The sequence below is a fragment of the Belonocnema kinseyi genome, chromosome 2, assembly GCF_010883055.1.
Source record: "Belonocnema kinseyi isolate 2016_QV_RU_SX_M_011 chromosome 2, B_treatae_v1, whole genome shotgun sequence".
Lineage (NCBI taxonomy): Eukaryota > Metazoa > Arthropoda > Insecta > Hymenoptera > Cynipidae > Belonocnema > Belonocnema kinseyi.
Window position 1 is genome coordinate 21,031,087 of NC_046658.1, and position 11,205 is coordinate 21,042,291.

Genomic DNA, 11,205 nt, shown 5'->3' on the forward strand with positions numbered 1-11,205 from the left:
GGGATAATGAACATCATGCACCGAATCCATTAGAACCACATCCGGATATTACTAACGATGATGTAGATAGGGAAATCTCAGAAGAACTACAGCACCTGGAAAGGAATTTTGATCATGCTTCACTAGAGTTCAGATATGTGGAACGAACACTGAGCCATTCTCTGCCCAAAATGAACATCACAAATCATCTGCGTACACTAATAGCACATCTCGACAGTAAGGTTTTACCTACGTATTTGAACGTAGCACAAAATGCGTTAGAGGTGCAAACTCTTGTATACTGTGCAGCTGTATCAATCGTTAGAACGTTGGGTCGAAAAACTAGGCCTGCAAATGCAGTTTTTGTTCCAGCAAGGGATCGAGATCCACCATGGAAGATCAGGTTGGATATGGATGTCAGCAAAGTAAGGTGCAAATTGGGTCGATTAACTCAATATAAAAAAGGAAAAAGAACCAGAAAGCTGATGAACCATGTTAGTAAAATCATCAACCCTCGGCACATCGAGACAGTAACACCAACAATATTGGATGAAATTTTATACTCTCAACGACAGAGACTTGATGTTCTTACTGCCAGACTGTGTCGGTACAAGAAAAGTAATGCACGAAGGCAACAAAACCAAAACTTTTAGACAGATGAAAGAAGGTTCTATCGTGAACTGAGAGTGAAGCCAAATAACCACCAAGGCACCGAACTCCCTCAATTGGAAGATAAGACTAACTACTGGTCGAGCGTTTGGGGAAAAATGATCAGATGCAATTTGGACATTGCGTGGTTCAACCTGGAGGAAGCAAGGGCAAGCAATAGCCCAGAAATGCATCTGACAAACACCACAGCTTTGGATGTTTCAGTTGTTTTGAAGAGGGCAAGTAATTGGAAAGCTCCAGGTCCGGACATGGTGCACAACTTCTGGTACAAGTACCTGATGACTGTCCATCTTGCGATGGCAAGGTGTTTTTAGAAGATCATTGAGCACCCAGATTTTATGCCAGGTTTTATGCTCCAAGGTACTACGTATGGTATATGATACCAAAAAAACCAGACGCTCAAAAACCATCTGACTTTCGACCGATAGCCTGTCTTCCAACAATTTATAAATGTCTTACAGCTATCATTGCAGATAAGGTATATTCTCATTTTGACAAGAATGACATTCTTACAGAAGAACAAAAGGATGTTGTAAAAACTCACGAGGCTGTAAAGATCTAGTCACTACAGACGCTGTTGCCATGACTCAAGCTCGTAAGCATCAAAGGAACTTACACATGGCGTACATTGACTGCAAGCAAGCGTTTCCTTCCGTTCCGCATGACTATTTGCTTGAAGTCTTAAAACTGTACAAAACTATCCACGCAATATTGACTTTCTAAGCCATGCGATGAGGCTCTGGGGTACAAGAATCAAGCAGTTTGATCATGGACAACCAAGGATAACTGGATCAATACGCTTTACAACGGGTATATTTCAAGGAGACTCCTTCAGCGCACTTTAGTTCTGTTTATCATTGAATCGATTGAGCAAAACACTAAACAGCATGTCTCATGGGTTCAGAATTCATGATAATGAGGATGGTCATTAAGTGACCCATCTTCTTTACATGGATGACCTGAAGCTGTATGCTAGTTCAGGCCAGAAACTGCAGCAAGTGATTGATGTCACAAAGCTGTTTTCCAATGATATCCACATGGAGTTCGGACTAGATAAATTCAGAACAGTGCATTTAATCAGAGGGGAATTAGGGACCGCAGAGTTAGAGAACGAGTTCGAAAATGACATCGAGGCAATGGCTGCAGGCGAATCATATAAATATCCGGGTATTCTTGAATCTAAGGGTATTCAACATACGATAGTTAAGACAAGCCTAATGACTGCCTTTACTACAAGACTCAGATTAATTATGAAGAGTTTTCTCAACTCGGCAAACAAAATCAGGGCGATTAACACCTATGCCATCCCTGTCCTCACGTACTCCTTCGGGCTCATAAAATGGTCTAACATCGACCTTGAAAAGTTAAACAGAATTGTTCGCGTAGAAATGACGAAGCACCGAATGCACCACAAAAATTCAGCGATTGAAAGGGTAGTTCTACCACGATATTTAGGGGGTTAGGGCGTTGTAGATGACAAAAAACTGTGTATCCTAGTAAACTAGTATCCTAGTAATCAGGCGAGAATGCAATTCGGAAAAGACACCCACGGCACCTATAAGAGGTGCCGAAGCTCAATGGTCGGAACACGTGGCTTTAATTTTTTTTCAATTTCGAATTTCACAATTTTAAAGCCGGTTTGATCATTGAGCGTGCAAAGATATTAAACCTTATACCTGTTAGCTTTTCCCTAAGTTGGTTTGATACAATTTTTTGTCTTTTTGAATTTATGCTGGCCAGAAGGCTAATCCTTCCCTTGTTTGTCGTCCTTTTTTCGCAATGTACCGTCTGTAGCGACCAGAAGAACAAAATGGACATTTTGCCATGACAGACGAAATACGCAAGAATCGAGATTTACAGATCGAAGTCGTCAACCAATTATTGTCGTTGTCGAAATCACCTGAAGAGATGTCACCAGTTGAGCGAGTACGCAGACTCCCTACTGACATTAGGTATCATTAGGTACCTTATTAAGGAGGGTCCTATACAGGCACCTATATAGGAATCTTTATCATTTCCTATCGGTGGCACCTATAGGTAAGCATAAAGAATCCTATGTAGGATTGTATGTAGGATCCTATGTAGGTTGTTACATGGGATCCTCTGTAGGAACCTATATAGGAATTTTCAGTAGGGTATGGTTACATTTACTTAATTAAGTCTCCACCGTCCTTAATGTAGCGATCTCCAGTCGGTTTGAGCGGAACATTTCGGCATTCAAATAGAAATTTTTGCATAGATCTTCTGAGCAGTAGTTCTCACACTAGACGTCACACTTTTTTAAGGTAAGTTCGAGCTGTGATTAGTTCCGGTTAAAAATTTTGAAATTTATTAGTAATGTATTAACCCCGTCCATGAAATCGCGATGTAACTTTTTTAATGGTGTTAATTCGTGATATCTCGTCTAGAAAAAATGTATATTGCGCATTCCCGAGATATGACTATATACGTATAAGGGATTTTGTATACAGTAAGACTTTTCCAGGAGGAAGAGAGTATAGTAAAATCTTATTGGATTTTATATAGGAAACTGTAGAACTACAGACGATTTTTGGGAGGCAATAACCATGTCAAACTCTCTCTTTTATATTCAAGAAGCGGCAAAGAAGAACGCAAGAGTTTTAGCGTTATGGCGAATATATTTCGCAGCTTATTCATTTTCCACTTTACTATAAACCTATGCATCAGATCTATTATTTATAATATTAATTAAAATAGATGAAATGCATCCCTATCTTAAATAGTGCAACAAAGTATGATATTCAAAGTAAGCATCATGTTAATATAACACATAGGGTTCAATGTTTTGACTATTTGTCTTTGTTATTTCCGGATTTTCAATTCGTAAGTGGTCGTAGTTAGAAGATAAATGCGCATCTGTATCAGCTGACTTATGTTTTACAGCTTGGTCATTTCGACATTGCTCAAGCTTCTTTTCGTACGTAATGTCATTAGCGCTTTCAACATCATAGAACCAGGAGGAAATGATCCTTACACTTTTGAAGAAGAGTGCACGTGATCAAAGAAGAATGTACAGCTTAGAGTAGTGCAAGAAGAGCACGATTCACTGGAAGAGAGAAAAACTTGGATTTTTAAAATGGATATTTAAAACAAAGATGGACCATTCAGGAAATATAGAACGACACAAAGCTCTTTTGGTGGTCAGTGGCTGTTTTCATATCGACGGTATGGATGATAACAAGACTTGCTTGTCCGTACTTTCATATGATACTTTCAGTTGTCTATGTATTAGCTGAAGCAGAGTGGAAAATTCTAAAATACAAAGCTTCACAAAACTTGACAGAACGTGGACTTTACCAGATCCAAAGCGCACCCTTACATCTATTATATTTGCAAGCAAGGAGTAATTCTAATTATAGCTAGTTACCCCTTTGTGTCCAAATAAAAAACTATCTCGGCAAATGAAAACAAATAATGAAAACTATATCAAGTAAATGAAGAAAATTTCATATAAAAAAAGTTGTTAAAGCTTGATACACGCCTGCGAGGGAACATCATCGAACATAACCTACGCAGCTGTATTAGTAAGCAGGTTCAACCTGAATCCACAAAAAGCACATTCATCTACAGTTAAACACATCCAGATATTTGAAAGGAACATAAGGAGACAAAGTAGAGTATGCGAAGAACGCAAACTCAACAATAGAAGACTATACAGATGCAGATTAAACCAATGAAGAAACGGATCGACGTTGAGTGATAGGCACTCTTTTTAAATAAGACCTATTTATTGTCAAAGCAAAAAAAAAAGAAGTCCATTGTCTCTATCAGCAACGGAGGTCAAGTACATAGCTTCGTCAGCTAGCTGTCTAGAAGATCGATGGTTGACAAATTTAGCCCAAGAACATGATGCAGAATCAACATAGACACCAATAATTATTCTTTGTCATAACATGGGTAACAATATATTTGTCAGAGGCCGTAGGTTATCGACAGATAACAAAGCATGTTGATGTGTGGCATCACTTTGTTCCGAAGTGTATTGAACGAGAAGAGATCATTTTGGGGTACATACCCACAGAGGAATTGGTAACAGATGCCTTCAATAAGCCATTGTTCGGTACAAAATTAAATTTTTGTTTTAAAGATATCGGTTATACAAATTGTAGAATAGATTTTATGTTAATTCCTTTGTGTAATTAACGTATGGGAATATGATATTAGGTATTTTCACTTCAACCATCAGCTGACTTCACTTCGTTGAACGCTGAGGGAAAAAAAGGATCAAATGCATGGAACAAAACTTTATTTCTATAATATGTTGTTAATTACTGATAATTACTATAATTTTATCATGTCCTTAAAAAGGTCGAATACTATGCAAGTAGTCCATAGTTTTCAACTCAGTAACAACGAAGTAAGTTGGCTGGTGACTGACGTGAAAATACCTACTATATCATTGTCGTGAAAAAATTCAATGACAACTTCGAGACCATTGTTTTTTTATTATTGTATATTAAAAGGTGTTGAAAATGACATTTCGAACCTCCATTAATTTAATGAGATTAAATAGTAATGAAATTCAAACGAACCCCAGAAAATGAATAGTGTTGTAATAATATTTTTAGTACTCATATAATGTCTAAAAAATTTGTCTAAACAAAATTATATAAAAAAGTCCATAATTTTAGTATTTTTTTGGAATAGGCTGAAACTAATTTGAGATTCTTAACAAGAAACAAATAAAAATCACTCACTATGTGCTCCTTTTAATAAAGTTAGAAAAGTTTTAAAACATTGTTATTTGTATGCAATCGCAACAAACACTCCGGCTCAATTTTGAATAAACGAGTACAAGAAGTAAGGTCAAAGTTATAAGCAATTACAATGGTCCTTTTATGGGAGGGTGTCCAGATAATAAACGAAAATTATTTTTTTACATTTACGCTCCTCGACCATACTCATGCAGTATATATACATTAAAAATTTGTCATAAGGACAACCACAGGATTTCACCGGGAGCGGGTGCTGATCTGAAAAATTGCAACCGCTCCCAGTGAAATCCCGGTAAAATTTCAGCCACAACCACGTCTCACGTCCGTGAGATAGGTGGTTACAGTCTGTAACGGAATCAATAAGACGATCCGGAAAAAGTTTCGTGCACCCTGAGAACACGAACCGATCCAAGAACTACTGCCTTCTGCATTTTTCCCGCAAGTGTTTTAGCATATTGTTGACACGCAGGGATGCTTTTCAGGCTATTAACGAGTGAAAGCTTGGCACCTTTAACAGCCCTGATGATAAGGACGATTAGTTTAACAGAATATTCCGGGTGCAATCGTTACAACTCCCTTATAAGGTATCTACACCTCTCTTTTTGTTCATTCTCAGTAACTATAATGTTTTTGTCAGCTGGTGCCGAAAATTCAGTAACGAACATGGTTCAGTTATCGAAAACAAGAAGAACCATGTCAGGCCTCGAGTATGCAACAGAAATAATTGTCGAGAATATAAAGTTCCAATATATGCGGCACTTCCCATTCTCGACAATTGACTCGATTTCCCTAGGAGCGTTTAGAGGAGTGATATTAAGGCTAATGTCGTCAGAATGACAGACATGGCAATAAAGCACTCTTAGTGCCGTATTGTACCCTTGGATGTAGGTCCTTCCCGCATGAGTTGGACAACTGGATAATGTGTGAGCTAAACACTCGGGAAGTGCATGGCACGCCCTGCAGCTATCATCGGGAATGTCTTGGCTCAAAATGTGGCGACAGTATGTTAAGGTGGAAATAACACCGTCTTGGCATGCCAAAATGAAACCCTCCGTACCAGACTACAATCCGGGCGATTTAAGGAAAGAAAACGTTAGCACACACGACATTGACTGATCCTCCACATTTCTGTGGAAGATACCGTGCATCCTCTTATCGAGGAGCTGATCACAAAAGTTTTTCACTTGTGCTTTCTCAATCCGGGCTTTCAGGAGTGAGTACTCGAGATAGATAAGATTTGATGCATTTTGCTCACTCCTAATACTGAAGTTAAGTCCAAGTGTCTCAGCAGCCTCCTCCGCTGCTTTGTACAAAAACACTCCTTTGCCCACTTCTTCGTGATTCCTGACCATTTTAAGAAGAGGGTCTCATCCATTTGCGACTCTATGTGCTGTACCCACAATAATCCTGTTACGAAGACATTCAAGACTCAATATTTCGCGACCACCTTGATAGCATCCGATGTACAGTCGCGGAACGGAAGATTTAAGATTCATGCTTTTGTTCATGTGCATAACCTTTCTTGTCCCGATATCAAGGGATCTGAGCTCGTTCTTCGTCCATGGAACTACTACAAATGAATAGAGTACTACCGGGACGGCAGCATGTTCGTTGCAGATACTTTGTTTCTCGCCGACAGTTCGGAAGACCAAATTTGCCGGATGAGACGTTTGTATTTCCTTCGGAGAGTATCCTTTATAGATGTAACATCCAGAATGCGGCTCTGTGGCACGCCCAGGTATGTGTAAGTCTTTCCGGCGCAAAGGTGTCGCATAGCGCTTCTATCAACGAGCTCAGGATCTCCAGGCATGCCATTAAGATCGTCCATGTAAAATACATGAATGACCTTGTACTTTCGATCTGCAGGTCTGCCGTATAAGTACCCGTCGAAATGACGAAGTGTTAGAAATAGTGGCAATAATGGAAGGCAAAAGAGGAGTGGGCTCATGGTGTCCCCCTAAAAGACACCTCTCTGGAAGGTGACCTCGTTAGTTGTCACACGATTCTTTTCCAGATAAGATAGTTAATCTGGTTTTTCAAAGCGGCATCAATCTCTCTAGGCACCTAATGATTTGTGGATGAACCTTTAAGCTTTCCAAAAGACAGATGATAAGTCTATGGGAGGTCGTATCGAAAGATTTCCGATAATCAATCCAGGCCATCGATAGGTCACGCTGGTAGAATGCTGCATCTTTGCAGACACATCTATCGATGAGCAGGTTCTCCCGACATCCCGCTACGCCTTTCTTTTAGCCTCGTTGTACATACGTTTCATGCCACACATGTTCAATTGCCCGAACAGTCCTATCATTTAGGATAGCTGTGAATATCTTATAAAGCGTGTTCAGACAAGTGATTGGACTGTAATTCTTCGGGTCAGCTAAATTTCCTATTTTCGGCAGGAGTATTGTGCGACCTTCCACCAACCACTCCAGAATCGGCTCTTCCGACTTTAAATATGAGGTGAAAATACGGGCCAAATTTTAGTGGGTTGAAATAAACTTCTTCCTAGACCTTTGCTTTAGACTTCTCCTAGAATCAGATAGTATCCGTATTCTTTCAATAATATGCTGCCTGGTGGTCAGCCGCTTTGAATTGTTAAGTATGTGATAACGAGTCCGGAGTTCGCGCGCGAACTTTCGAACCTTGTCGGTAAAATTCCTACCAGATGTGACGTAGTTAATCACACACTGAATGCGGGGCTCGTTTTTTTATGGAAAGTTGATGCATTCGCCTTTTGGTCTTATGATCAGCCGTTCGTTTTGCTCTACGGTTCGCATCGGCCAAAGCTGTATATACATACATATGCCAATGCACCATTCTCTTCGGTTTTGGTTACTCTAGAATTGAACCGAAGGGCCTATGCCAAAGTCACCGAACGTGTCCTCGTGTTGCGGATAGAGGGTCCTTTAACCAACGGTATCTGCTAAATATGTTAACAAAAATTAATAGGCAGTCACGTACAATTGTTCAGGGGTGGTCCTGAAGGAATAAGCCCGGAGGTGTGGAGCCCGAGCCGGAAACTGAATGGTACCTGAGTGTGGTGTCAAGAACGGTGACATTAGGATACAGGGCGAGCTCTCAGGGTACGCAGCCTTATCCTTGCATGCGAGGTTCTACAAGGATGAACGAACCCCTTTCCCTAAGTTCTCGTAAGAACAACAATGATAAGACCAAACATCTATTCTACCTGCTAGTAAATTTGTCTGCAAATCAATGAGAAAAACGTATAAAGAGCTTGTCGTGTGTGCAAAAGTTAAAACCAAGGAATTACATTTCAGAAAAATCTAATATCATTTCATTGATGATGAATTAAGGAAAGTACGTTATTTACCACGTGTATTTTAACGTGAAATGCTACGTAAAACTCTGCGTAGAATTCCAAGTAAAACCACATCTAGATTTATGGAATATGATAAAGTGATATATTCGGGATTCTGCGTGAAACTCTACCTTATATCTAACGTGGAATCTTCACGTGGATAGTTTTAATTCAACAGTTAAATTTCACGTTGATTTCCACGTGTGATTGTACGTGCGCTTCTACGTGGATTTTTTCTACTGGGAAATCACTGCAGTACACTCTCAGGAGTTTCCCGTACTCCGCCAAAAGTTTTTTATCGCTCACATTATCGTGTGTCGCAAAATCAGATTGCGGTGGGTCAAATCACATTCAAAAACTATGTTGATGAACCGTCGGACATGCACGGTTATAACATTGTGAAGATACGAAGTGTAGTGAAACTACATCGTCCCATAATTAGAGTTTAAATTCCATGTCGACAAATTTTTAACGTGGTACCATGTCATTTTTAAATAGTTTGTAAGCGATTTCACTGACAACAATATGAATTAAATATTTGAGTTGTTGTAATCTTACAGGCGGTTCTAATTTCACTATAGGAGTTCTGGCAGAAAATTTTACTATGCATGTTGCATGACCTTTCACATTTTGACTTAAGACATTTTTTACAGTGCAATGCATGACAATATCATGGCTAGCATATCTAACCTAAATGTATGAGGTCGCAGCCGCAATGGTACATATTAGCAGATTATTAGTTTTTCGTGGTAGATTTTTAGACTATTTAGATCATAACCGAATTTTGTATAAGGAAAATATTTGTCCTTAAGAAAGTCACGAACTATCAACTGGGTCTCGGATATGAGAAAAATGCATCGGATATTGATGTAGATAGATAAATGATTATATTTTGGCATGCTGGTAATAAAAACCGACTTGCTCACACTTCCACTTTTTATACAGAATTTTCTTGAAACTAAATCTTGAAAACTAATATGCATCTAAATCTTATCCCTGAAACATTTGTAAATTTTATTTTTGTATATTTTTATACGTCGATTGTAATGTTTGTACATTTGGTATTTTTGTTTGTACCTTCTTGGTTGCCTGGCTAGATGCAAATCAAAATTTCGTGCCATCCCCCCACTAATTTGAATTTGTCAATTCTTTCATTTTCTAACTTTTATACGTTATTTGTACTGTTTGTGCATTTAATTTTTTCCTTTGTAAGCGAATTGTTTGTAATTAAATATACAAACAGTACACACTGAAAAAACGACGTACAAACGTATGCAAAAAGAAAATTTTAGAAGTTTTAATTTTGGGGGGATGGCACGACATTTTGATTTTCCCCTAACCGAGCAATCAAGAGGGTGGTACGAACGAAAATATGATATGTAGAAATGGTAAATACGACGTAAAAACGTATGCCAAAAGTAAATGTGAGAAATTTAAAATTTGAATTTTGGGTGCATGCATGAAGTTAGCCTCCAGAAATCAATTTTGCTCCTAATTTCGCAACCAGGAGGTTGAAAACGATAATATTTAATGCACAAACAGTGCAAAAGACGTAGAAACGTATGTGAAAAGAAAATTTAAAAAATGTGGACATCGAGGGGCAACTTCACGGGGATCTTGCTCTTATAGCCTTGCCTTCATCACACAATACTTATCCAGTACACTGGAACCGCTTTTGTATTTGCTCTTACTTATATCGTCTCACGCATATGTCCCTTTTGTGCCTCCTTTCATGCATTAATACCTTCATGCTCACCTCAGTCTTTTTCACCTTCTCATGCTCCTCCAATCGGTGCTTTATTCTTGTATCCCCATTTCATATACACATCTCATTCTCGGTATAAGCTCCTGACTTCATTTCTCTCCTTTCTAACACAAATATTGGGCTCTCTCCCTTAGCATAATAAACGCATAGCTTCTGATAAAAATAGACTGCTCTACCCTCTCCTAGATCCCTTTCTACTCGTTTTCCATCCTGTCATCTATTAACACTTCCGACCTTCCTCAATCTTCTCTAGAGTTTTTCCGTGCTTTCCCTTCACACTGTAATTTCCTCCTCCATCTGATTCACTTTAACTTTTTTCCTTCCTAACCGACACCATTAGTCTCTATAACCCTTTTACGTTCTCCCTTAGCTCTTTAATCTTACTTTCCTTTTTATCGTATTTAATCCTCAGGTTCTTCTTGAAACCGACTCTTGATGTATTTTCGTAAATAATGTGCGAACTTTGAGGAAGAATTGATGAATTCGACGTGAAAGTTCTAAAATGGTTTATCACTTTTTTAATAAATAATTGCAAAAATATAAAATATGATTGGGAAAAGGTTCTCAGACAACTCACAAGCTTGCCCAAAAAATTTGAAAACTGGGAAGTAGGTTCGCATGCACGTGGTCTGCACGCGATCGACTAAACGCGTTGTTCGTATGCGAGCGAGAATGTGTGTACTTGCATGTGTGTAAATTGCAATCGAAGTATTAACGCGGAAATATGTCAAGTA